This window comes from Melanerpes formicivorus, unplaced genomic scaffold (assembly GCF_026170545.1).
Source record: "Melanerpes formicivorus ecotype bairdi unplaced genomic scaffold, bMelFor1.0.p_v2 SCAF_38, whole genome shotgun sequence".
Lineage (NCBI taxonomy): Eukaryota > Metazoa > Chordata > Aves > Piciformes > Picidae > Melanerpes > Melanerpes formicivorus.
In genome coordinates this window covers 161197-186772 of record NW_027142390.1, presented here as the reverse complement: position 1 = coordinate 186772, position 25576 = coordinate 161197, and the positions used below count along the sequence as shown (strand labels likewise).

Genomic DNA, 25576 nt, shown 5'->3' with positions numbered 1-25576 from the left:
GCAAGCAGCACCAGAGCAAGAGGACACAGTCTCAAGCTGTGCCAGGGGAGGTTTAGGCTGGATGTTAGGAAGAAGGTCTTCATAGAATAGAATAGAGCAGGTTGAAAGAGAGATTGGCCTTTGGAATGTGCTGCTCAGTGAGGTGGTGCCCAGGGAGTCACCATCACTGGAAGTGTTTAGAAAGAGACTGGATGAGGCACTCAGTGCCATGGTTTAGTTGATTAGATGGTGTTGGAATGGAATGGTATGGAATGGAACGGAATAGAAAAGAATAGACCAGACCGAGTTGGAAGAGACCTTCAAGATCATCGTGTCCAACCTATCATCCAACACCACCTAATCAACTAAACCATGCAACCAAGCACCCTATCCAGTCTCCTCCTGAACACCTCCAAAGATGGTGACTCCACCACCTCCCTGGGCAGCCCATTCCAATGGGCCATCACTCTCTCTGTGCAGAACCTCTTCCTAACCTCTAGCCTAAACCTCCCCTGGTGCAGCCTGAGACTGTGTCCTCTTGCTGGGCCCGGTGATGATCAAAGTTCTTTTCCAACCTGCTTACTCCTGTTTGGGTTTATTCTCCTGTATGAATTGTCAGTTCAAAGCACTCGAGAGAAATGATGTGATGGCTGTGCTGCAAAGCATCAGACTGGGGACCGAAAGACAACCTCCTGTGGATCGATGTACCGGGATATTCCAGGAACCTCTGTGCTGCCATAGACCTGGACTTAAACTCGTTCCAGATGCCGCGGTGTGTTCCACATGACAATCGCACTCGGCACGTGAAGAGTGGCCAAGAGACTTCCCTTGTTTCCTTTGTGGAAGGCTTTTGTTTGTCCCCCGGCCCCGGGGGCCGTGTTCCTCTCGGGCAGGCTGCGGACGAGGCTGCCCTCGGCAGCAGGCGTGCCGCAAGCGGAGCGGCGAAGCTGTGTTCCTGGCAGTTCTCTCTCCGCCTGGATCAGGACAAAGGTACCGGCTGACAAGGACTTGCACTGACACAGGGTCAGAGAGCTGAGAGCACCAAAGGGTTTAATTGGTGAGAGCAACAGACTTGGTTGCTGCCACCCGCTGCTAAGGGGTCTGAGTGGGCCCCAAATGGGGTTTGGAGGCAGGTAAAGGTTTCTTTTGGCGTGTGAAGGGGTTTTGTGGGCATCTAGAAGGGGTGTGGAGCCCCCTGAAAGGGTCTGGGATAGTGTCAGGGGGTTCTGGGCTGGTCCACCAGCGGGTCTGGGGACATTAGAAGCGTCTGGGGGTACCTAAAACGGAGCTGGGCGTATCAGATGGGGGGTTTGGGTGCCTCCAAAGGGGTTTTGTGGGCATCTAAGTTGGGGAATCTGTGGGGGTCCTGAAGGAGTTGGGGGGTTCTCAGTGAGGTTTTGGAGTCTCTATGGAGTGCCTGCAGTCTCCTGGAGTGCCTGTGCTTGAAACCCCCCAGAGGCCGCGCAGAGTGGTGCTCACAGTAGCTCTGCAAGCCTGCCATGGGCTCAGGAGGCTGTGCAGCGGTTAAACCTTTTCTTTTGCTCAAGCACAATCTTTCTGAATTCTTTTCTTGGATTTTTTTTTTCCCAGGGTGATGTGAAACTGTCTGATTTTGGGCTAAGCACAGCTGTTCAGAAGTCTCAGAGACCTGAGCTCTACAGGAACCTTGAACCCAAGCAGCCAGTGCCTTCTGTGAGTACAAGCTGTCCTTGTTCAACGTGGAACTAGTTGAGAGCTGAAGCCAGACCACACCATAATTCCCTTAGCTTCCTCTTCTGCAGATTAAACAGTCCCAGTTCCTTCAGCCACTCCTCATAAGACTTGTTATCCAGACCCCTCACCAGCTTTGTGGCCCTTCTCTGGACTCACTCTCTCACAAGGGGTGTCCTGGGGAACACCACTTGTGCCCGGCCGGCCACCGGCTGGGTTTAACTCTGTTCCCCACCGCTCTTGGGGCCCGGCCATCCATCCTGTTCTGCTGTCCAGCAGTCCCTTTGAAAAAAAATCCATCTGAAAAAAGAAGTAGCAGAGAAGGAAAGCTGAAGCTGCAAAGACTGCAGTCCCCTCAGTTCTTGTGGTACCCTCTGTGAGATCCTAAGCCACCTGAACTGAGCCGGTCAGGCAGCCAAGCTAGTGCAGCAGTGTCTTCTGGAGAGTTGATAGGAGCCAGTTCTGTGGGGTTTGTTGAAGTGAGTGGCCAGTCGTTCTACATGAACAATTGTCTTAGTGCTAGCAAGCAGGAGGCTCTGAAGTGTGGTACTTTGAGAGCTCCATTCATACTTGCCCTTCAGGAGGAGCCAGCTCTTTCATTGAAGGATCTTCCTGAGCTGTCCAAGTACAATTTCTGTTGACACTTTTCAGCTCTTACATCCAGGTTGCTGACAGAGGATGTTGGGTTTGTGGGCCCTGGCAGCGACAGTTTTCCAAAGAGGAGCTCTAAGGCCAGCTGCAAGGTTAGGTTTGGATTCTCCAGGGGTGCCTGTGCTTGAAAGCCCCCCAGAGGCCGTGCAGAGTGGTGCTCGCAGTAGCTCTGTGCAAGTCTGCCATGGGCTCAGGAGGCCAGTATCTAGAGAGAGGGAAGGACAGAGACACTTCTAAGACAGTTTTAAAGAAATAATTATGAGAAGAGGCAAATTAATTCTGGGGACTCATGTGATATATCTGTTTAAGAGAAAAAAAAATGAAGGAGGTTTCTGACCATAACCAGGCTGACAAAGCACAGTAATGTGGTTTCCTATGGGATTCAACTCCTCCTGCATTGCACAGGACACTTCAACAGCTGTCCTGACAAGCTCTAAGTAATGAACTTAATCCACCCTGTGCAAGCAATGGGGCAAAAGATTACAAAATCCATGTATGCAATTGAGATGTGTTACGTTGGGACGCCCAGGATACACCTCATCAAGCTCTCCTAGTTTTTAGACGCAAGATGGAAGAAGGAAGGGGGAAGACAGAGCAGAAGGTCTATTTAAATATGAAACTCCTAGGCTGAAAGAAAAGAAAAACATTTTAAAGAGCACTCAGTGAGACTCTGTCACCAGCATAGCTAATCACAGAATCACTGAGTGTTAGGGGTTGGAAGGGACCCCAAAATAGCATCCGGTCCAACCCCTGTGCCAGTGCAGGATCACCTGGGGCAGGTTTTGAATGTCTCCAGAGACTCCACTAACTCTCTGGGCAGCCTGCTCCAGGGCTCTGGCACACACAGTGAAAAGGTTTTCCCTTCTGTTCCTGTGGAACTTCCTCCTTTTATTCGTCGGACACAGCGAAGCCGCTGGGTCGTGTTGCTGCGGCAAGGTGACCCACCCTGTAGTTGAGGGCCTGGGTCTGTGCCTTCATGGCAGCCTGTTCCCTTGGCACCCTGTCAGCTTAACAGCCCTGTACTCGGGGCCTGTGTGACGAGTTGTGGAGCCCTCCATTCCCCCTTCTGTCCCCAGCAGCAGCCCAAGGTCCCTGTAAGCAGGGCTGGGGAGGCTGCTTTAGGCAGCTAACAGGAACCAACCTTGCCTGGCCCTTAGGGGGCTGAGGTCAGTCCCTGGGCTCCTGAAGAGGTGGTGTTGCGCTGCTGCCAGGAGGGCCGGCCCGTAGGTGGGGCACGGGCCAGAGCCTGTGGCTCTCTGTGGGGCTTTTTGGGAGTGCTGCTGAGGCCTCACTCTGTCCTGTTGGCATCCTTTGTCAGGGTAGCCAGATCCTAGGCCTGATGTCTATCGTTAGCTCAATTGCAGAATTTCCTCGTCTGCTGTTCCTGTCCGTAAATTTTTGCCAGTGCTTCTGTAATAAAAAGGTTTTTATTTCTCCTGTAACTTGCAAGCTGGTGACCTCCTTAGGAGCACCACTGTGTTGTTCACAAAGTTCTTTGCTGTTGCAAAGCTGGGAGAAGTGTGAGGTTCAGCTGATGAAGTTTCTCTCCTTTAGGGGTGTCTGCTCAGCCGTCCTCTTCCTGGATCTCGGAGCTTTGTCTCTCCCTGTTTGCGGTGCCCCGACAAGGACTTGTGCCGACACATCCTCGGGAAGCTGAAACCACCAAAGGGTTTAATGGGTTTGAGACAAAATTCACCCAACTCATTCTGCGGTGGTGTACGGGAAAGAGTCGGTAGGGAAAGCCGCAGGACAGCCTGCAGCAAAGCTCAGGACTTGTTCCCTCGCCTCTTCCTTCTGCGCGTGTCCTCGTCGGCCGCCTGTAAGCGAGACGCTTCGCCAGCTGGCTTGTTTGAATTCAGTAAAGTTATGGCATGGAAGTTATCTGGTAGGAGTCGTTGCTAAACAGATGTAGTTGAAGCTTTGTATCTTCCGTTCTCTCTACGAGTTATTCTAATCTTGCCCTGTTGGTTTAGCCCATCAGTTTTCATGTTCTCTTCATCTATTAGTAGCAGAAGAAAGGGCCCCTTGATTCCAGTATTTCTTGCTGTAGTTCAGAGGTAGAGTTGGCTTTCCCTCTGACCTTTTATACTTTTACTTTGTGTTAAGTGGAACCCAAAACTGAATAGGATACTTTGTGTAAAGCTTGAGCAGCCCTTAACTTTCGAATTATTATACTGCATGCACTACTGCTTTGCAACATTCACAGGACTGTGGTGGTGTCAGACGGTTCACTTGCATTTAGCTCCTCAGGGGCCAGGCCTTCCTTTGGGCTGATAGTCTTGGCCAAAGCTGCAATGTTCAGTCCTTGCTGTGAAAGGCAGGAGGTGCTGGCTGGGCAGTTTGCTTTATTTTGTGCCTTTCTGGGGGCGAATCAAAGGGAGTGGGGGGATTGTGTGTGGGCTGGTTCTGCCACGTGGGGCAGGGGGCTGCTGCAGCAGAGGAGCAGGTGAGCGAGGGCTGGGGGCCCCCCCCCTAAAGTGCTGAAAATTCTCCGAGGGCACCACACTATCTTTAAAAGTGTAAGTACTGGGGTGAGGCGAGGCGGAGGCAAACCTCTGGTTTGCAGCTGGAGAGGGAGGGCTTGGAGTGACTGGTGCGTAAGAAAGCTTTGGAAACGACCCCTGTCTGCCCTCTCTGCTTCTAAAAGGCTTTTAGCATTGGAAAATAAAACCCACGTGGGGGCCCGGCTGCTGCCCACGCCCAGGGAGGTGCTCAGTGCTGCCACCCGGTGTGTAACGGCCGGCAGTGCAGCCGTGCCGTGGCGTGTGTCGCCCCGGGGGAGCTCAATGCTGCCACCCGGTGTGTACTGGCCGGCAGTGCAGCCGTGCCGCGGCGTGTGCCGCCCCGGGGGAGCTAATTTCTGCAGCCTAACTGCGCTGAATGCTCGAAAATTCTTAGGGGGAGAGCGGAGAGCTTGACTCGAGCGTCGCTATGGATCCGGCGCCTGCGCCCTAGCCCGGATCTGCTTCCCAGTCGCTTCCAGTTCTCTGCCAGTCCTTTGGTGGGGGGAAACTGTTGGGACCGGGAGGGCACCGGGAGGAGGCCATTACTGTGTAGTTTGGTAATACCGACGGCTGCAGCTGGTGCTGAGCTAAACAGAATGATCACAGAAGGCTTTTGCTCTGAAGCCAGAGCTGCCTGCTGGCGGAACGAACGTTTTTCTGACAGCTCTTGGAGGAACATTTCTGTACAGGTGTTCCCCAGGGCTCCTCAGCTGCTCAGAACTCAACGTGTTGTCTTGGAGGGGAATAAAACCCAATGGAAAGCTGAGAGTGAGGTGACAACGCAGGCACCGCCCCCCCCGGCGTGGCACCGCCCCCCCAGCGTGGCACCGCCCCCCCAGCGTGTCACCGCCCCCCTCCAGCGTGTCACCGCCCCCCTCCAGCGTGGCACCGCCCCCCCAGCGTGTCACCGCCCCTCCCAGCGTGTCACCGCCCCCCCCAGCGTGTCACCGCCCCCCCTCCAGCGTGTCACCGCCCCCCTCCAGCGTGTCACCGCCCCCCTCCAGCGTGTCACCGCCCCCCTCCAGCGTGGCACCGCCCCCCCCCAGCGTGGCACCGCCCCCCCAGCGTGGCCCCGCCCCCCAGCGTGGCACCGCCCCCCCCAGCGTGGCACCGCCCCCCCAGCGTGGCACCGCCCCCCGCCCAGCGTGTCACCACCCCCCCTCCAGCGTGTCACCGCCCCCCAGCCTGAACCCCACCCCCCAGCATGGCACCGCCCTCAACAACATGGCGCCAGATGCTTTCAGGGTTGTGGCTGGTAGAGGTTGCAGCTCTTCTGCTGTGTCCCAGGTCAGTGCCAGTCTCTGCTGCTTTGTGGGGTTTCTCTATAGCAGCCGCTGGAGGTGCGCGGGGCTTGGGGGGGTGGCCACCGGCGGGGCAGCGCGGGGCTTTTGGGGGGGGGGGGGGGGGGGCGTGTCCGGGCTTGACCGGTGGGGCTCTGCGGGGGTGGCGGCTGCTGCCTCAACCGTACCCAGAGGCCCCGTGGGAGCTCAATGCTGCCACCCTGTGTGTAATGGCCGGCAGTGCAGCCGTGCCGCGGCGTGTGCCGCCCCGGGGGAGCTCAATGCTGCCACCCGGTGTGTAATGGCCGGCAGTGCAGCCGTACCGCGGCGTATAGCGCCCCGTGGGAGCTCAGTGCTCAACCCTGTGTGTAATGGCCGCAGTGCAGCCGTGCCGCGGCGTGTGCCGCCCCGTGGGAGCTAATTTCTGCAGCCTAACTGCGCCGAATGCTCGAAAATTCTTAAGGGAAGAGCGGAGAGCGGAGAGCTTGACTCGAGTGTCGCTATGGATCCGGCGCCTGCGCCCTAGCCCGGCTCTGCTGGCGCCACAGGGGCAGCGTTCCGGTGGTCGCTATGGATCCGGCGCCTGCGCCCTAGCCCGGCTCTGCTCGCGCCAGGGGGGCAGCGTCCCGGTGGTCGCTATGGATCCGGCGCCTGCGCCCTAGCCCGGCTCTGCTGGCGCCACAGGGGCAGCGTCCCGGTGGTCGCTATGGATCCGGCGCCTGCGCCCTAGCCCGGCTCTGCTGGCGCCAGGGGGGCAGCGTCCCGGTGGTCGCTATGGAAAAAAAATCCATCTGAAAAAAGAAGTAGCAGAGAAGGAAAGCTGAAGCTGCAAAGATTGCAGTCCCCTCAGTTCTGGTTGTAGCCGGGTGGGGGTTGGTCTCTTCTCCCAGGCAAGCAGCACCAGAACAAGAGGACACAGTCTCAAGCTGTGCCAGGGGAGGTTTAGGCTGGATGTTAGGAAGAGGCTTACAGCTTGGCCAAAGACTCTTCCGATCCCTGTCTTCTGGTCGTGACCAGCAGCGTGCACGGGTGGCCAAGAAGGCCACTGGCAACCTGGCCAATATCAGGATCAGAGTGGCCAGCAGGAGCAGGGAGGTCATTCTGCCCCTGCACTTGGCACTGGTTAGGGCACACCTTGAGTCCCGTGTCCAGTTCTGGGCCCCTCCGTTTAAGCAAGACGTTGAGTTGCTGGAAGGTGTCCGGAGAAGGGCAACAAAGCTGGGGAGGGGTTTGGAGCACAGGCCTGTGAGGAGAGGCTGAGGGAGCTGGGGTTGCTTAGCCTGGAGAAGAGGAGGCTCAGGGGAGACCTTCTTGCTTTCTACGACTCCCTGAAGGGAGGTTGTAGCCAGGTGGGGGTTGGTCTCTTCTTCCAGGCAAGCAGCACCAGAGCAAGAGGACACAGTCTCAAGCTGTGCCAGGGGAGGTTTAGGCTAGAGGTTAGGAAGAGGTTCTGCACAGAGAGAGTGATTGCCCATTGGAATGGGCTGCCCAGGGAGGTGGTGGAGTCACCATCTTTGGAGGTGTTCAGGAGGAGACTGCATAGGGTGCTTGGTTGCATGGTTTAGTTGATTAGGTGGTGTTGGATGATAGCTTGGACACGATGATCTTGAAGGTCTCTTCCAACCTGGTCCATTCCATCCCATTCCAATCAACTAAACCATGGCACTGAGTGCCTCATCCAGTCTCTTTCTAAACACTCCCAGTGATGGTGACTCCACCACCTCCCTGGGCAGCACATTCCAAAGGCCAATCTCTCTTTCAACCTGCTCTATTCTATTCTATGAAGACCTTCTTCCTAACATCCTGGTTTCATTGGTGAGAGCAACAGACTTGGTTGCTGCCACCCGCTGCTAAGGGGTCTGAGTGGCCCCCAAATGGGGTTTGGAGGCAGGTAAAGGTTTCTTTTGGCGTGTGAAGGGGTTTTGTGGGCATCTAGAAGGGGTGTGGAGCCCCCTGAAAGGGTCTGGGATAGTGTCAGGGGGTTCTGGGCTGGTCTACCAGCGGGTCTGGGGACATTAGAAGCGTCTGGGGGTACCTAAAATGGAGCTGGGCGTATGAGATGGGGGGTTTGGGTGCCTCCAAAGGGGTTTTGTGGGCATCTAAGTTGGGGAATCTGGGGGGGTCCTGAAGGACTTGGGGGGTTCTCGTCAAGCTATGAGCAGACACACAGAGAGATGTTAACGGACTTTCTTTGATCATTCCAGGTCTGGTGTGCTGGGACTGGCAGGATCTTCCTGAGCTGTCCATGTACAGTTTCTGTCGACACTCTTCAGCTCGTACATCCGGTTTGCTGACAGAGGGTGTGGGGTTTGTGGGGCCCGGCAGCGAGACTTTTCCAAAGAGGAGCTCTTCAGGGCAGCTCCAAGGTTAGGTTTGGATTCTCCTGGAGTCGCACACAGAACGACTCTCACGATTCCAGTGGTCTAATTTCATAGCTGCATTTTCATCTCTCTGCCTAGGTGACAGGACGACCTCACTAATGAAGAGAGATAGCCTGAGCTCTGCAGGAACCTTGAACCCAAGCAGCCAGTGCCTTCTGTGAGTACAAGCTGTCCTTGCTCAACGTGGAAGTAGTTGAGAGCTGAAGCCAGACCACACCATAATTCCCTCAGCTTCCTCTTCTGCAGATTAAACAGTCCCAGTTCCCTCAGCCACTCCTCATAAGACTTGTTATCCAGACCCCTCACCAGCTTTGTGGCCCTTCTCTGGACTCACTCTCTCACAAGGGGTGTCCTGGGGAACACCACTTGTGCCCGGCCGGCCACCGGCTGGGTTTAACTCTGTTCCCCACCGCTCTTGGGGCCTGGCCATCCATCCTGTTCTGCTGTCCAGCAGTCCCTTTGAAAAAAAATCCATCTGAAAAAAGAAGTAGCAGAGAAGGAAAGCTGAAGCTGCAAAGACTGCAGTCCCCTCAGTTCTGGTTGTAGCCAGGTGGGGGTTGGTCTCTTCTCCCAGGCAAGCAGCACCAGAGCAAGAGGACACAGTCTCAAGCTGTGCCAGGGGAGGTTTAGGCTGGATGTTAGGAAGAAGGTCTTCATAGAATAGAATAGAGCAGGTTGAAAGAGAGATTGGCCTTTGGAATGTGCTGCTCAGTGAGGTGGTGCCCAGGGAGTCACCATCACTGGAAGTGTTTAGAAAGAGACTGGATGAGGCACTCAGTGCCATGGTTTAGTTGATTAGATGGTGTTGGAATGGAATGGTATGGAATGGAACGGAATAGAAAAGAATAGACCAGACCGAGTTGGAAGAGACCTTCAAGATCATCGTGTCCAACCTATCATCCAACACCACCTAATCAACTAAACCATGCAACCAAGCACCCTATCCAGTCTCCTCCTGAACACCTCCAAAGATGGTGACTCCACCACCTCCCTGGGCAGCCCATTCCAATGGGCCATCACTCTCTCTGTGCAGAACCTCTTCCTAACCTCTAGCCTAAACCTCCCCTGGTGCAGCCTGAGACTGTGTCCTCTTGCTGGGCCCGGTGATGATCAAAGTTCTTTTCCAACCTGCTTACTCCTGTTTGGGTTTATTCTCCTGTATGAATTGTCAGTTCAAAGCACTCGAGAGAAATGATGTGATGGCTGTGCTGCAAAGCATCAGACTGGGGACCGAAAGACAACCTCCTGTGGATCGATGTACCGGGATATTCCAGGAACCTCTGTGCTGCCATAGACCTGGACTTAAACTCGTTCCAGATGCCGCGGTGTGTTCCACATGACAATCGCACTCGGCACGTGAAGAGTGGCCAAGAGACTTCCCTTGTTTCCTTTGTGGAAGGCTTTTGTTTGTCCCCCGGCCCCGGGGGCCGTGTTCCTCTCGGGCAGGCTGCGGACGAGGCTGCCCTCGGCAGCAGGCGTGCCGCAAGCGGAGCGGCGAAGCTGTGTTCCTGGCAGTTCTCTCTCCGCCTGGATCAGGACAAAGGTACCGGCTGACAAGGACTTGCACTGACACAGGGTCAGAGAGCTGAGAGCACCAAAGGGTTTAATTGGTGAGAGCAACAGACTTGGTTGCTGCCACCCGCTGCTAAGGGGTCTGAGTGGGCCCCAAATGGGGTTTGGAGGCAGGTAAAGGTTTCTTTTGGCGTGTGAAGGGGTTTTGTGGGCATCTAGAAGGGGTGTGGAGCCCCCTGAAAGGGTCTGGGATAGTGTCAGGGGGTTCTGGGCTGGTCCACCAGCGGGTCTGGGGACATTAGAAGCGTCTGGGGGTACCTAAAACGGAGCTGGGCGTATCAGATGGGGGGTTTGGGTGCCTCCAAAGGGGTTTTGTGGGCATCTAAGTTGGGGAATCTGTGGGGGTCCTGAAGGAGTTGGGGGGTTCTCAGTGAGGTTTTGGAGTCTCTATGGAGTGCCTGCAGTCTCCTGGAGTGCCTGTGCTTGAAACCCCCCAGAGGCCGCGCAGAGTGGTGCTCACAGTAGCTCTGCAAGCCTGCCATGGGCTCAGGAGGCTGTGCAGCGGTTAAACCTTTTCTTTTGCTCAAGCACAATCTTTCTGAATTCTTTTCTTGGATTTTTTTTTTCCCAGGGTGATGTGAAACTGTCTGATTTTGGGCTAAGCACAGCTGTTCAGAAGTCTCAGAGACCTGAGCTCTACAGGAACCTTGAACCCAAGCAGCCAGTGCCTTCTGTGAGTACAAGCTGTCCTTGTTCAACGTGGAACTAGTTGAGAGCTGAAGCCAGACCACACCATAATTCCCTTAGCTTCCTCTTCTGCAGATTAAACAGTCCCAGTTCCTTCAGCCACTCCTCATAAGACTTGTTATCCAGACCCCTCACCAGCTTTGTGGCCCTTCTCTGGACTCACTCTCTCACAAGGGGTGTCCTGGGGAACACCACTTGTGCCCGGCCGGCCACCGGCTGGGTTTAACTCTGTTCCCCACCGCTCTTGGGGCCCGGCCATCCATCCTGTTCTGCTGTCCAGCAGTCCCTTTGAAAAAAAATCCATCTGAAAAAAGAAGTAGCAGAGAAGGAAAGCTGAAGCTGCAAAGACTGCAGTCCCCTCAGTTCTTGTGGTACCCTCTGTGAGATCCTAAGCCACCTGAACTGAGCCGGTCAGGCAGCCAAGCTAGTGCAGCAGTGTCTTCTGGAGAGTTGATAGGAGCCAGTTCTGTGGGGTTTGTTGAAGTGAGTGGCCAGTCGTTCTACATGAACAATTGTCTTAGTGCTAGCAAGCAGGAGGCTCTGAAGTGTGGTACTTTGAGAGCTCCATTCATACTTGCCCTTCAGGAGGAGCCAGCTCTTTCATTGAAGGATCTTCCTGAGCTGTCCAAGTACAATTTCTGTTGACACTTTTCAGCTCTTACATCCAGGTTGCTGACAGAGGATGTTGGGTTTGTGGGCCCTGGCAGCGACAGTTTTCCAAAGAGGAGCTCTAAGGCCAGCTGCAAGGTTAGGTTTGGATTCTCCAGGGGTGCCTGTGCTTGAAAGCCCCCCAGAGGCCGTGCAGAGTGGTGCTCGCAGTAGCTCTGTGCAAGTCTGCCATGGGCTCAGGAGGCCAGTATCTAGAGAGAGGGAAGGACAGAGACACTTCTAAGACAGTTTTAAAGAAATAATTATGAGAAGAGGCAAATTAATTCTGGGGACTCATGTGATATATCTGTTTAAGAGAAAAAAAAATGAAGGAGGTTTCTGACCATAACCAGGCTGACAAAGCACAGTAATGTGGTTTCCTATGGGATTCAACTCCTCCTGCATTGCACAGGACACTTCAACAGCTGTCCTGACAAGCTCTAAGTAATGAACTTAATCCACCCTGTGCAAGCAATGGGGCAAAAGATTACAAAATCCATGTATGCAATTGAGATGTGTTACGTTGGGACGCCCAGGATACACCTCATCAAGCTCTCCTAGTTTTTAGACGCAAGATGGAAGAAGGAAGGGGGAAGACAGAGCAGAAGGTCTATTTAAATATGAAACTCCTAGGCTGAAAGAAAAGAAAAACATTTTAAAGAGCACTCAGTGAGACTCTGTCACCAGCATAGCTAATCACAGAATCACTGAGTGTTAGGGGTTGGAAGGGACCCCAAAATAGCATCCGGTCCAACCCCTGTGCCAGTGCAGGATCACCTGGGGCAGGTTTTGAATGTCTCCAGAGACTCCACTAACTCTCTGGGCAGCCTGCTCCAGGGCTCTGGCACACACAGTGAAAAGGTTTTCCCTTCTGTTCCTGTGGAACTTCCTCCTTTTATTCGTCGGACACAGCGAAGCCGCTGGGTCGTGTTGCTGCGGCAAGGTGACCCACCCTGTAGTTGAGGGCCTGGGTCTGTGCCTTCATGGCAGCCTGTTCCCTTGGCACCCTGTCAGCTTAACAGCCCTGTACTCGGGGTCTGTGTGACGAGTTGTGGAGCCCTCCATTCCCCCTTCTGTCCCCAGCAGCAGCCCAAGGTCCCTGTAAGCAGGGCTGGGGAGGCTGCTTTAGGCAGCTAACAGGAACCAACCTTGCCTGGCCCTTAGGGGGCTGAGGTCAGTCCCTGGGCTCCTGAAGAGGTGGTGTTGCGCTGCTGCCAGGAGGGCCGGCCCGTAGGTGGGGCACGGGCCAGAGCCTGTGGCTCTCTGTGGGGCTTTTTGGGAGTGCTGCTGAGGCCTCACTCTGTCCTGTTGGCATCCTTTGTCAGGGTAGCCAGATCCTAGGCCTGATGTCTATCGTTAGCTCAATTGCAGAATTTCCTCGTCTGCTGTTCCTGTCCGTAAATTTTTGCCAGTGCTTCTGTAATAAAAAGGTTTTTATTTCTCCTGTAACTTGCAAGCTGGTGACCTCCTTAGGAGCACCACTGTGTTGTTCACAAAGTTCTTTGCTGTTGCAAAGCTGGGAGAAGTGTGAGGTTCAGCTGATGAAGTTTCTCTCCTTTAGGGGTGTCTGCTCAGCCGTCCTCTTCCTGGATCTCGGAGCTTTGTCTCTCCCTGTTTGCGGTGCCCCGACAAGGACTTGTGCCGACACATCCTCGGGAAGCTGAAACCACCAAAGGGTTTAATGGGTTTGAGACAAAATTCACCCAACTCATTCTGCGGTGGTGTACGGGAAAGAGTCGGTAGGGAAAGCCGCAGGACAGCCTGCAGCAAAGCTCAGGACTTGTTCCCTCGCCTCTTCCTTCTGCGCGTGTCCTCGTCGGCCGCCTGTAAGCGAGACGCTTCGCCAGCTGGCTTGTTTGAATTCAGTAAAGTTATGGCATGGAAGTTATCTGGTAGGAGTCGTTGCTAAACAGATGTAGTTGAAGCTTTGTATCTTCCGTTCTCTCTACGAGTTATTCTAATCTTGCCCTGTTGGTTTAGCCCATCAGTTTTCATGTTCTCTTCATCTATTAGTAGCAGAAGAAAGGGCCCCTTGATTCCAGTATTTCTTGCTGTAGTTCAGAGGTAGAGTTGGCTTTCCCTCTGACCTTTTATACTTTTACTTTGTGTTAAGTGGAACCCAAAACTGAATAGGATACTTTGTGTAAAGCTTGAGCAGCCCTTAACTTTCGAATTATTATACTGCATGCACTACTGCTTTGCAACATTCACAGGACTGTGGTGGTGTCAGACGGTTCACTTGCATTTAGCTCCTCAGGGGCCAGGCCTTCCTTTGGGCTGATAGTCTTGGCCAAAGCTGCAATGTTCAGTCCTTGCTGTGAAAGGCAGGAGGTGCTGGCTGGGCAGTTTGCTTTATTTTGTGCCTTTCTGGGGGCGAATCAAAGGGAGTGGGGGGATTGTGTGTGGGCTGGTTCTGCCACGTGGGGCAGGGGGCTGCTGCAGCAGAGGAGCAGGTGAGCGAGGGCTGGGGGCCCCCCCCTAAAGTGCTGAAAATTCTCCGAGGGCACCACACTATCTTTAAAAGTGTAAGTACTGGGGTGAGGCGAGGCGGAGGCAAACCTCTGGTTTGCAGCTGGAGAGGGAGGGCTTGGAGTGACTGGTGCGTAAGAAAGCTTTGGAAACGACCCCTGTCTGCCCTCTCTGCTTCTAAAAGGCTTTTAGCATTGGAAAATAAAACCCACGTGGGGGCCCGGCTGCTGCCCACGCCCAGGGAGGTGCTCAGTGCTGCCACCCGGTGTGTAACGGCCGGCAGTGCAGCCGTGCCGTGGCGTGTGTCGCCCCGGGGGAGCTCAATGCTGCCACCCGGTGTGTACTGGCCGGCAGTGCAGCCGTGCCGCGGCGTGTGCCGCCCCGGGGGAGCTAATTTCTGCAGCCTAACTGCGCTGAATGCTCGAAAATTCTTAGGGGGAGAGCGGAGAGCTTGACTCGAGCGTCGCTATGGATCCGGCGCCTGCGCCCTAGCCCGGATCTGCTTCCCAGTCGCTTCCAGTTCTCTGCCAGTCCTTTGGTGGGGGGAAACTGTTGGGACCGGGAGGGCACCGGGAGGAGGCCATTACTGTGTAGTTTGGTAATACCGACGGCTGCAGCTGGTGCTGAGCTAAACAGAATGATCACAGAAGGCTTTTGCTCTGAAGCCAGAGCTGCCTGCTGGCGGAACGAACGTTTTTCTGACAGCTCTTGGAGGAACATTTCTGTACAGGTGTTCCCCAGGGCTCCTCAGCTGCTCAGAACTCAACGTGTTGTCTTGGAGGGGAATAAAACCCAATGGAAAGCTGAGAGTGAGGTGACAACGCAGGCACCGCCCCCCCCGGCGTGGCACCGCCCCCCCAGCGTGGCACCGCCCCCCCAGCGTGTCACCGCCCCCCTCCAGCGTGTCACCGCCCCCCTCCAGCGTGGCACCGCCCCCCCAGCGTGTCACCGCCCCTCCCAGCGTGTCACCGCCCCCCCAGCGTGTCACCGCCCCCCTCCAGCGTGTCACCGCCCCCCCTCCAGCGTGTCACCGCCCCCCTCCAGCGTGTCACCGCCCCCCTCCAGCGTGTCACCGCCCCCCTCCAGCGTGTCACCGCCCCCCTCCAGCGTGTCACCGCCCCCCTCCAGCGTGGCACCGCCCCCCCCAGCGTGGCACCGCCCCCCCAGCGTGGCCCCGCCCCCCAGCGTGGCACCGCCCCCCCAGCGTGGCACCGCCCCCCCAGCATGGCACCGCCCCCGCCCAGCGTGTCACCACCCCCCTCCAGCGTGTCACCGCCCCCCAGCCTGAACCCCACCCCCCAGCATGGCACCGCCCTCAACAACATGGCGCCAGATGCTTTCAGGGTTGTGGCTGGTAGAGGTTGCAGCTCTTCTGCTGTGTCCCAGGTCAGTGCCAGTCTCTGCTGCTTTGTGGGGTTTCTCTATAGCAGCCGCTGGAGGTGCGCGGGGCTTGGGGGGGTGGCCACCGGCGGGGCAGCGCGGGGCTTTTGGGGGGGGGGGGGGGGGGCGTGTCCGGGCTTGACCGGTGGGGCTCTGCGGGGGTGGCGGCTGCTGCCTCAACCGTACCCAGAGGCCCCGTGGGAGCTCAATGCTGCCACCCTGTGTGTAATGGCCGGCAGTGCAGCCGTGCCGCGGCGTGTGCCGCCCCGGGGGAGCTCAATGCTGCCACCCGGTGTGTAATGGCCGGCAGTGCAGCCGTACCGCGGCGTATAGCGCCCCGTGGGAGCTCAGTGCTCAACCCTGTGTGTAATGGCCGCAGTGCAGCCGTGCCGCGGCGTGTGCCGCCCCGTGGGAGCTAATTTCTGCAGCCTAACTGCGCCGAATGCTCGAAAATTCTTAAGGGAAGAGCGGAGAGCGGAGAGCTTGACTCGAGTGTCGCTATGGATCCGGCGCCTGCGCCCTAGCCCGGCTCTGCTGGCGCCACAGGGGCAGCGTTCCGGTGGTCGCTATGGATCCGGCGCCTGCGCCCTAGCCCGGCTCTGCTCGCGCCAGGGGGGCAGCGTCCCGGTGGTCGCTATGGATCCGGCGCCTGCGCCCTAGCCCGGCTCTGCTGGCGCCACAGGGGCAGCGTCCCGGTGGTCGCTATGGATCCGGCGCCTGCGCCCTAGCCCGGCTCTGCTGGCGCCAGGGGGGCAGCGTCCCGGTGGTCGCTATGGAAAAAAAATCCATCTGAAAAAAGAAGTAGCAGAGAAGGAAAGCTGAAGCTGCAAAGATTGCAGTCCCCTCAGTTCTGGTTGTAGCCGGGTGGGGGTTGGTCTCTTCTCCCAGGCAAGCAGCACCAGAACAAGAGGACACAGTCTCAAGCTGTGCCAGGGGAGGTTTAGGCTGGATGTTAGGAAGAGGCTTACAGCTTGGCCAAAGACTCTTCCGATCCCTGTCTTCTGGTCGTGACCAGCAGCGTGCACGGGTGGCCAAGAAGGCCACTGGCAACCTGGCCAATATCAGGATCAGAGTGGCCAGCAGGAGCAGGGAGGTCATTCTGCCCCTGCACTTGGCACTGGTTAGGGCACACCTTGAGTCCCGTGTCCAGTTCTGGGCCCCTCCGTTTAAGCAAGACGTTGAGTTGCTGGAAGGTGTCCGGAGAAGGGCAACAAAGCTGGGGAGGGGTTTGGAGCACAGGCCTGTGAGGAGAGGCTGAGGGAGCTGGGGTTGCTTAGCCTGGAGAAGAGGAGGCTCAGGGGAGACCTTCTTGCTTTCTACGACTCCCTGAAGGGAGGTTGTAGCCAGGTGGGGGTTGGTCTCTTCTTCCAGGCAAGCAGCACCAGAGCAAGAGGACACAGTCTCAAGCTGTGCCAGGGGAGGTTTAGGCTAGAGGTTAGGAAGAGGTTCTGCACAGAGAGAGTGATTGCCCATTGGAATGGGCTGCCCAGGGAGGTGGTGGAGTCACCATCTTTGGAGGTGTTCAGGAGGAGACTGCATAGGGTGCTTGGTTGCATGGTTTAGTTGATTAGGTGGTGTTGGATGATAGCTTGGACACGATGATCTTGAAGGTCTCTTCCAACCTGGTCCATTCCATCCCATTCCAATCAACTAAACCATGGCACTGAGTGCCTCATCCAGTCTCTTTCTAAACACTCCCAGTGATGGTGACTCCACCACCTCCCTGGGTAGCACATTCCAAAGGCCAATCTCTCTTTCAACCTGCTCTATTCTATTCTATGAAGACCTTCTTCCTAACATCCTGGTTTCATTGGTGAGAGCAACAGACTTGGTTGCTGCCACCCGCTGCTAAGGGGTCTGAGTGGCCCCCAAATGGGGTTTGGAGGCAGGTAAAGGTTTCTTTTGGCGTGTGAAGGGGTTTTGTGGGCATCTAGAAGGGGTGTGGAGCCCCCTGAAAGGGTCTGGGATAGTGTCAGGGGGTTCTGGGCTGGTCTACCAGCGGGTCTGGGGACATTAGAAGCGTCTGGGGGTACCTAAAATGGAGCTGGGCGTATGAGATGGGGGGTTTGGGTGCCTCCAAAGGGGTTTTGTGGGCATCTAAGTTGGGGAATCTGGGGGGGTCCTGAAGGAGTTGGGGGGTTCTCGTCAAGCTATGAGCAGACACACAGAGAGATGTTAACGGACTTTCTTTGATCATTCCAGGTCTGGTGTGCTGGGACTGGCAGGATCTTCCTGAGCTGTCCATGTACAGTTTCTGTCGACACTCTTCAGCTCGTACATCCGGTTTGCTGACAGAGGGTGTGGGGTTTGTGGGGCCCGGCAGCGAGACTTTTCCAAAGAGGAGCTCTTCAGGGCAGCTCCAAGGTTAGGTTTGGATTCTCCTGGAGTCGCACACAGAACGAGTCTCACGATTCCAGTGGTCTAATTTCATAGCTGCATTTTCATCTCTCTGCCTAGGTGACAGGACGACCTCACTAATGAAGAGAGATAGCCTGAGCTCTGCAGGAACCTTGAACCCAAGCAGCCAGTGCCTTCTGTGAGTACAAGCTGTCCTTGCTCAACGTGGAAGTAGTTGAGAGCTGAAGCCAGACCACACCATAATTCCCTCAGCTTCCTCTTCTGCAGATTAAACAGTCCCAGTTCCCTCAGCCACTCCTCATAAGACTTGTTATCCAGACCCCTCACCAGCTTTGTGGCCCTTCTCTGGACTCACTCTCTCACAAGGGGTGTCCTGGGGAACACCACTTGTGCCCGGCCGGCCACCGGCTGGGTTTAACTCTGTTCCCCACCGCTCTTGGGGCCTGGCCATCCATCCTGTTCTGCTGTCCAGCAGTCCCTTTGAAAAAAAATCCATCTGAAAAAAGAAGTAGCAGAGAAGGAAAGCTGAAGCTGCAAAGACTGCAGTCCCCTCAGTTCTGGTTGTAGCCAGGTGGGGGTTGGTCTCTTCTCCCAGGCAAGCAGCACCAGAGCAAGAGGACACAGTCTCAAGCTGTGCCAGGGGAGGTTTAGGCTGGATGTTAGGAAGAAGGTCTTCATAGAATAGAATAGAGCAGGTTGAAAGAGAGATTGGCCTTTGGAATGTGCTGCTCAGTGAGGTGGTGCCCAGGGAGTCACCATCACTGGAAGTGTTTAGAAAGAGACTGGATGAGGCACTCAGTGCCATGGTTTAGTTGATTAGATGGTGTTGGAATGGAATGGTATGGAATGGAACGGAATAGAAAAGAATAGACCAGACCGAGTTGGAAGAGACCTTCAAGATCATCGTGTCCAACCTATCATCCAACACCACCTAATCAACTAAACCATGCAACCAAGCACCCTATCCAGTCTCCTCCTGAACACCTCCAAAGATGGTGACTCCACCACCTCCCTGGGCAGCCCATTCCAATGGGCCATCACTCTCTCTGTGCAGAACCTCTTCCTAACCTCTAGCCTAAACCTCCCCTGGTGCAGCCTGAGACTGTGTCCTCTTGCTGGGCCCGATGATGATCAAAGTTCTTTTCCAACCTGCTTACTCCTGTTTGGGTTTATTCTCCTGTATGAATTGTCAGTTCAAAGCACTCGAGAGAAATGATGTGATGGCTGTGCTGCAAAGCATCAGACTGGGGACCGAAAGGCAACCTCCTGTGGATCGATGTACCGGGATATTCCAGGAACCTCTGTGCTGCCATAGACCTGGACTTAAACTCGTTCCAGATGCCGCGGTGTGTTCCACATGACAATCGCACTCGGCACGTGAAGAGTGGCCAAGAGACTTCCCTTGTTTCCTTTGTGGAAGGCTTTTGTTTGTCCCCCGGCCCCGGGGGCCGTGTTCCTCTCGGGCAGGCTGCGGACGAGGCTGCCCTCGGCAGCAGGCGTGCCGCAAGCGGAGCGGCGAAGCTGTGTTCCTGGCAGTTCTCTCTCCGCCTGGATCAGGACAAAGGTACCGGCTGACAAGGACTTGCACTGACACAGGGTCAGAGAGCTGAGAGCACCAAAGGGTTTAATTGGTGAGAGCAACAGACTTGGTTGCTGCCACCCGCTGCTAAGGGGTCTGAGTGGGCCCCAAATGGGGTTTGGAGGCAGGTAAAGGTTTCTTTTGGCGTGTGAAGGGGTTTTGTGGGCATCTAGAAGGGGTGTGGAGCCCCCTGAAAGGGTCTGGGATAGTGTCAGGGGGTTCTGGGCTGGTCCACCAGCGGGTCTGGGGACATTAGAAGCGTCTGGGGGTACCTAAAACGGAGCTGGGCGTATCAGATGGGGGGTTTGGGTGCCTCCAAAGGGGTTTTGTGGGCATCTAAGTTGGGGAATCTGTGGGGGTCCTGAAGGAGTTGGGGGGTTCTCAGTGAGGTTTTGGAGTCTCTATGGAGTGCCTGCAGTCTCCTGGAGTGCCTGTGCTTGAAACCCCCCAGAGGCCGCGCAGAGTGGTGCTCACAGTAGCTCTGCAAGCCTGCCATGGGCTCAGGAGGCTGTGCAGCGGTTAAACCTTTTCTTTTGCTCAAGCACAATCTTTCTGAATTCTTTTCTTGGATTTTTTTTTTCCCAGGGTGATGTGAAACTGTCTGATTTTGGGCTAAGCACAGCTGTTCAGAAGTCTCAGAGACCTGAGCTCTACAGGAACCTTGAACCCAAGCAGCCAGTGCCTTCTGTGAGTACAAGCTGTCCTTGTTCAACGTGGAACTAGTTGAGAGCTGAAGCCAGACCACACCATAATTCCCTTAGCTTCCTCTTCTGCAGATTAAACAGTCCCAGTTCCTTCAGCCACTCCTCATAAGACTTGTTATCCAGACCCCTCACCAGCTTTGTGGCCCTTCTCTGGACTCACTCTCTCACAAGGGGTGTCCTGGGGAACACCACTTGTGCCCGGCCGGCCACCGGCTGGGTTTAACTCTGTTCCCCACCGCTCTTGGGGCCCGGCCATCCATCCTGTTCTGCTGTCCAGCAGTCCCTTTGAAAAAAAATCCATCTGAAAAAAGAAGTAGCAGAGAAGGAAAGCTGAAGCTGCAAAGACTGCAGTCCCCTCAGTTCTTGTGGTACCCTCTGTGAGATCCTAAGCCACCTGAACTGAGCCGGTCAGGCAGCCAAGCTAGTGCAGCAGTGTCTTCTGGAGAGTTGATAGGAGCCAGTTCTGTGGGGTTTGTTGAAGTGAGTGGCCAGTCGTTCTACATGAACAATTGTCTTAGTGCTAGCAAGCAGGAGGCTCTGAAGTGTGGTACTTTGAGAGCTCCATTCATACTTGCCCTTCAGGAGGAGCCAGCTCTTTCATTGAAGGATCTTCCTGAGCTGTCCAAGTACAATTTCTGTTGACACTTTTCAGCTCTTACATCCAGGTTGCTGACAGAGGATGTTGGGTTTGTGGGCCCTGGCAGCGACAGTTTTCCAAAGAGGAGCTCTAAGGCCAGCTGCAAGGTTAGGTTTGGATTCTCCAGGGGTGCCTGTGCTTGAAAGCCCCCCAGAGGCCGTGCAGAGTGGTGCTCGCAGTAGCTCTGTGCAAGTCTGCCATGGGCTCAGGAGGCCAGTATCTAGAGAGAGGGAAGGACAGAGACACTTCTAAGACAGTTTTAAAGAAATAATTATGAGAAGAGGCAAATTAATTCTGGGGACTCATGTGATATATCTGTTTAAGAGAAAAAAAAATGAAGGAGGTTTCTGACCATAACCAGGCTGACAAAGCACAGTAATGTGGTTTCCTATGGGATTCAACTCCTCCTGCATTGCACAGGACACTTCAACAGCTGTCCTGACAAGCTCTAAGTAATGAACTTAATCCACCCTGTGCAAGCAATGGGGCAAAAGATTACAAAATCCATGTATGCAATTGAGATGTGTTACGTTGGGACGCCCAGGATACACCTCATCAAGCTCTCCTAGTTTTTAGACGCAAGATGGAAGAAGGAAGGGGGAAGACAGAGCAGAAGGTCTATTTAAATATGAAACTCCTAGGCTGAAAGAAAAGAAAAACATTTTAAAGAGCACTCAGTGAGACTCTGTCACCAGCATAGCTAATCACAGAATCACTGAGTGTTAGGGGTTGGAAGGGACCCCAAAATAGCATCCGGTCCAACCCCTGTGCCAGTGCAGGATCACCTGGGGCAGGTTTTGAATGTCTCCAGAGACTCCACTAACTCTCTGGGCAGCCTGCTCCAGGGCTCTGGCACACACAGTGAAAAGGTTTTCCCTTCTGTTCCTGTGGAACTTCCTCCTTTTATTCGTCGGACACAGCGAAGCCGCTGGGTCGTGTTGCTGCGGCAAGGTGACCCACCCTGTAGTTGAGGGCCTGGGTCTGTGCCTTCATGGCAGCCTGTTCCCTTGGCACCCTGTCAGCTTAACAGCCCTGTACTCGGGGTCTGTGTGACGAGTTGTGGAGCCCTCCATTCCCCCTTCTGTCCCCAGCAGCAGCCCAAGGTCCCTGTAAGCAGGGCTGGGGAGGCTGCTTTAGGCAGCTAACAGGAACCAACCTTGCCTGGCCCTTAGGGGGCTGAGGTCAGTCCCTGGGCTCCTGAAGAGGTGGTGTTGCGCTGCTGCCAGGAGGGCCGGCCCGTAGGTGGGGCACGGGCCAGAGCCTGTGGCTCTCTGTGGGGCTTTTTGGGAGTGCTGCTGAGGCCTCACTCTGTCCTGTTGGCATCCTTTGTCAGGGTAGCCAGATCCTAGGCCTGATGTCTATCGTTAGCTCAATTGCAGAATTTCCTCGTCTGCTGTTCCTGTCCGTAAATTTTTGCCAGTGCTTCTGTAATAAAAAGGTTTTTATTTCTCCTGTAACTTGCAAGCTGGTGACCTCCTTAGGAGCACCACTGTGTTGTTCACAAAGTTCTTTGCTGTTGCAAAGCTGGGAGAAGTGTGAGGTTCAGCTGATGAAGTTTCTCTCCTTTAGGGGTGTCTGCTCAGCCGTCCTCTTCCTGGATCTCGGAGCTTTGTCTCTCCCTGTTTGCGGTGCCCCGACAAGGACTTGTGCCGACACATCCTCGGGAAGCTGAAACCACCAAAGGGTTTAATGGGTTTGAGACAAAATTCACCCAACTCATTCTGCGGTGGTGTACGGGAAAGAGTCGGTAGGGGAAGCCGCAGGACAGCCTGCAGCAAAGCTCAGGACTTGTTCCCTCGCCTCTTCCTTCTGCGCGTGTCCTCGTCGGCCGCCTGTAAGCGAGACGCTTCGCCAGCTGGCTTGTTTGAATTCAGTAAAGTTATGGCATGGAAGTTATCTGGTAGGAGTCGTTGCTAAACAGATGTAGTTGAAGCTTTGTATCTTCCGTTCTCTCTACGAGTTATTCTAATCTTGCCCTGTTGGTTTAGCCCATCAGTTTTCATGTTCTCTTCATCTATTAGTAGCAGAAGAAAGGGCCCCTTGATTCCAGTATTTCTTGCTGTAGTTCAGAGGTAGAGTTGGCTTTCCCTCTGACCTTTTATACTTTTACTTTGTGTTAAGTGGAACCCAAAACTGAATAGGATACTTTGTGTAAAGCTTGAGCAGCCCTTAACTTTCGAATTATTATACTGCATGCACTACTGCTTTGCAACATTCACAGGACTGTGGTGGTGTCAGACGGTTCACTTGCATTTAGCTCCTCAGGGGCCAGGCCTTCCTTTGGGCTGATAGTCTTGGCCAAAGCTGCAATGTTCAGTCCTTGCTGTGAAAGGCAGGAGGTGCTGGCTGGGCAGTTTGCTTTATTTTGTGCCTTTCTGGGGGCGAATCAAAGGGAGTGGGGGGATTGTGGGTGGGCTGGTTCTGCCACGTGGGGCAGGGGGCTGCTGCAGCAGAGGAGCAGGTGAGCGAGGGCTGGGGGCCCCCCCCTAAAGTGCTGAAAATTCTCCGAGGGCACCACACTATCTTTAAAAGTGTAAGTACTGGGGTGAGGCGAGGCGGAGGCAAACCTCTGGTTTGCAGCTGGAGAGGGAGGGCTTGGAGTGACTGGTGCGTAAGAAAGCTTTGGAAACGACCCCTGTCTGCCCTCTCTGCTTCTAAAAGGCTTTTAGCATTGGAAAATAAAACCCACGTGGGGGCCCGGCTGCTGCCCACGCCCAGGGAGGTGCTCAGTGCTGCCACCCGGTGTGTAACGGCCGGCAGTGCAGCCGTGCCGTGGCGTGTGTCGCCCCGGGGGAGCTCAATGCTGCCACCCGGTGTGTACTGGCCGGCAGTGCAGCCGTGCCGCGGCGTGTGCCGCCCCGGGGGAGCTAATTTCTGCAGCCTAACTGCGCTGAATGCTCGAAAATTCTTAGGGGGAGAGCGGAGAGCTTGACTCGAGCGTCGCTATGGATCCGGCGCCTGCGCCCTAGCCCGGATCTGCTTCCCAGTCGCTTCCAGTTCTCTGCCAGTCCTTTGGTGGGGGGAAACTGTTGGGACCGGGAGGGCACCGGGAGGAGGCCATTACTGTGTAGTTTGGTAATACCGACGGCTGCAGCTGGTGCTGAGCTAAACAGAATGATCACAGAAGGCTTTTGCTCTGAAACCAGAGCTGCCTGCTGGCGGAACGAACGTTTTTCTGACAGCTCTTGGAGGAACATTTCTGTACAGGTGTTCCCCAGGGCTCCTCAGCTGCTCAGAACTCAACGTGTTGTCTTGGAGGGGAATAAAACCCAATGGAAAGCTGAGAGTGAGGTGACAACGCAGGCACCGCCCCCCCCGGCGTGTCACCGCCCCCCTCCAGCGTGTCACCGCCCCCCTCCAGCGTGTCACCGCCCCCCTCCAGCGTGTCACCGCCTCCCCCAGCGTGTCACCGCCCCCCCAGCGTGTCACCGCCCCTCCCAGCGTGTCACCGCCCCCCCAGCGTGTCACCGCCCCCCTCCAGCGTGTCACCGCCCCCCTCCAGCGTGTCACCGCCCCCCCTCCAGCGTGTCACCGCCCCCCCAGCGTGTCACCGCCCCCCTCCAGCGTGGCACCGCCCCCCTCCAGCGTGGCACCGCCCCCTCAGCGTGGCACCGCCCCCCTCCAGCGTGTCACCGCCTCCCCCAGCGTGGCACCGCCCCCCCAGCGTGTCACCGCCCCTCCCAGCGTGTCACCGCCCCCCCAGCGTGTCACCGCCCCCCTCCAGCGTGGCACCGCCCCCCTCCAGCGTGTCACCGCCCCCCTCCAGCGTGTCACCGCCCCCCTCCAGCGTGTCACCGCCCCCCCAGCGTGTCACCGCCCCCCTCCAGCGTGTCACCGCCCCCCTCCAGCGTGTCACCGCCCCCCTCCAGCGTGTCACCGCCCCCCCAGCGTGGCACCGCCCCCCCAGCGTGGCACCGCCCCCCCCAGCGTGGCACCGCCCCCCCAGCGTGGCACCGCCCCCCCAGCGTGGCACCGCCCCCCCAGCGTGGCACCGCCCCCGCCCAGCGTGTCACCGCCCCCCTCCAGCGTGTCACCGCCCCCCAGCCTGTACCCCACCCCCCAGCATGGCACCGCCCTCAACAACATGGCGCCAGATGCTTTCAGGGTTGTGGCTGGTAGAGGTTGCAGCTCTTCTGCTGTGTCCCAGGTCAGTGCCAGTCTCTGCTGCTTTGTGGGGTTTCTCTATAGCAGCCGCTGGAGGTGCGCGGGGCTTGGGGGGGTGGCCACCGGCGGGGCAGCGCGGGGCTTTTGGGGGGGGGGGGGGAGCGTGTCCGGGCTTGACCGGTGGGGCTCTGCGGGGGTGGCGGCTGCTGCCTCAACCGTACCCAGAGGCCCCGTGGGAGCTCAATGCTGCCACCCTGTGTGTAATGGCCGGCAGTGCAGCCGTGCCGCGGCGTGTGCCGCCCCGGGGGAGCTCAATGCTGCCACCCGGTGTGTAATGGCCGGCAGTGCAGCCGTACCGCGGCGTATAGCGCCCCGTGGGAGCTCAGTGCTCAACCCTGTGTGTAATGGCCGCAGTGCAGCCGTGCCGCGGCGTGTGCCGCCCCGTGGGAGCTAATTTCTGCAGCCTAACTGCGCCGAATGCTCGAAAATTCTTAAGGGAAGAGCGGAGAGCGGAGAGCTTGACTCGAGTGTCGCTATGGATCCGGCGCCTGCGCCCTAGCCCGGCTCTGCTGGCGCCACAGGGGCAGCGTTCCGGTGGTCGCTATGGATCCGGCGCCTGCGTCCTAGCCCGGCTCTGCTCGCGCCAGGGGTGCAGCGTCCCGGTGGTCGCTATGGATCCGACGCCTGCGCCCTAGCCCGGCTCTGCTGGCGCCAGAGGGGCAGCGTCCCGGTGGTCGCTATGGATCCGGCGCCTGCGCCCTAGCCCGGCTCTGCTCGCGCCAGGGGGGCAGCGTCCCGGTGGTCGCTATGGATCCGACGCCTGCGCCCTAGCCCGGCTCTGCTGGCGCCAGAGGGGCAGCGTCCCGGTGGTCGCTATGGATCCGGCGCCTGCGCCCTAGCCCGGCTCTGCTCGCGCCAGGGGGGCAGCGTCCC

The 25576-nt window shown here is 56.4% G+C and overlaps 1 protein-coding gene across 2 annotated transcripts in view; it reads left to right on the top strand.

Moving 5' to 3' along the window:
* LOC137450812 (uncharacterized) overlaps positions 1 to 25576 on the top strand; it is a 216360-nt gene that overhangs the window by 167897 nt on the left and 22887 nt on the right. For both annotated transcript variants that reach the window (XM_068157707.1, XM_068157708.1), the window contains 4 exons: positions 8329 to 8490; positions 8584 to 8662; positions 17464 to 17625; positions 17719 to 17797. The gene's annotated coding sequence lies outside the window, so the exon portion shown is untranslated. The remainder of the gene's footprint in view (positions 1 to 8328; positions 8491 to 8583; positions 8663 to 17463; positions 17626 to 17718; positions 17798 to 25576) is intronic.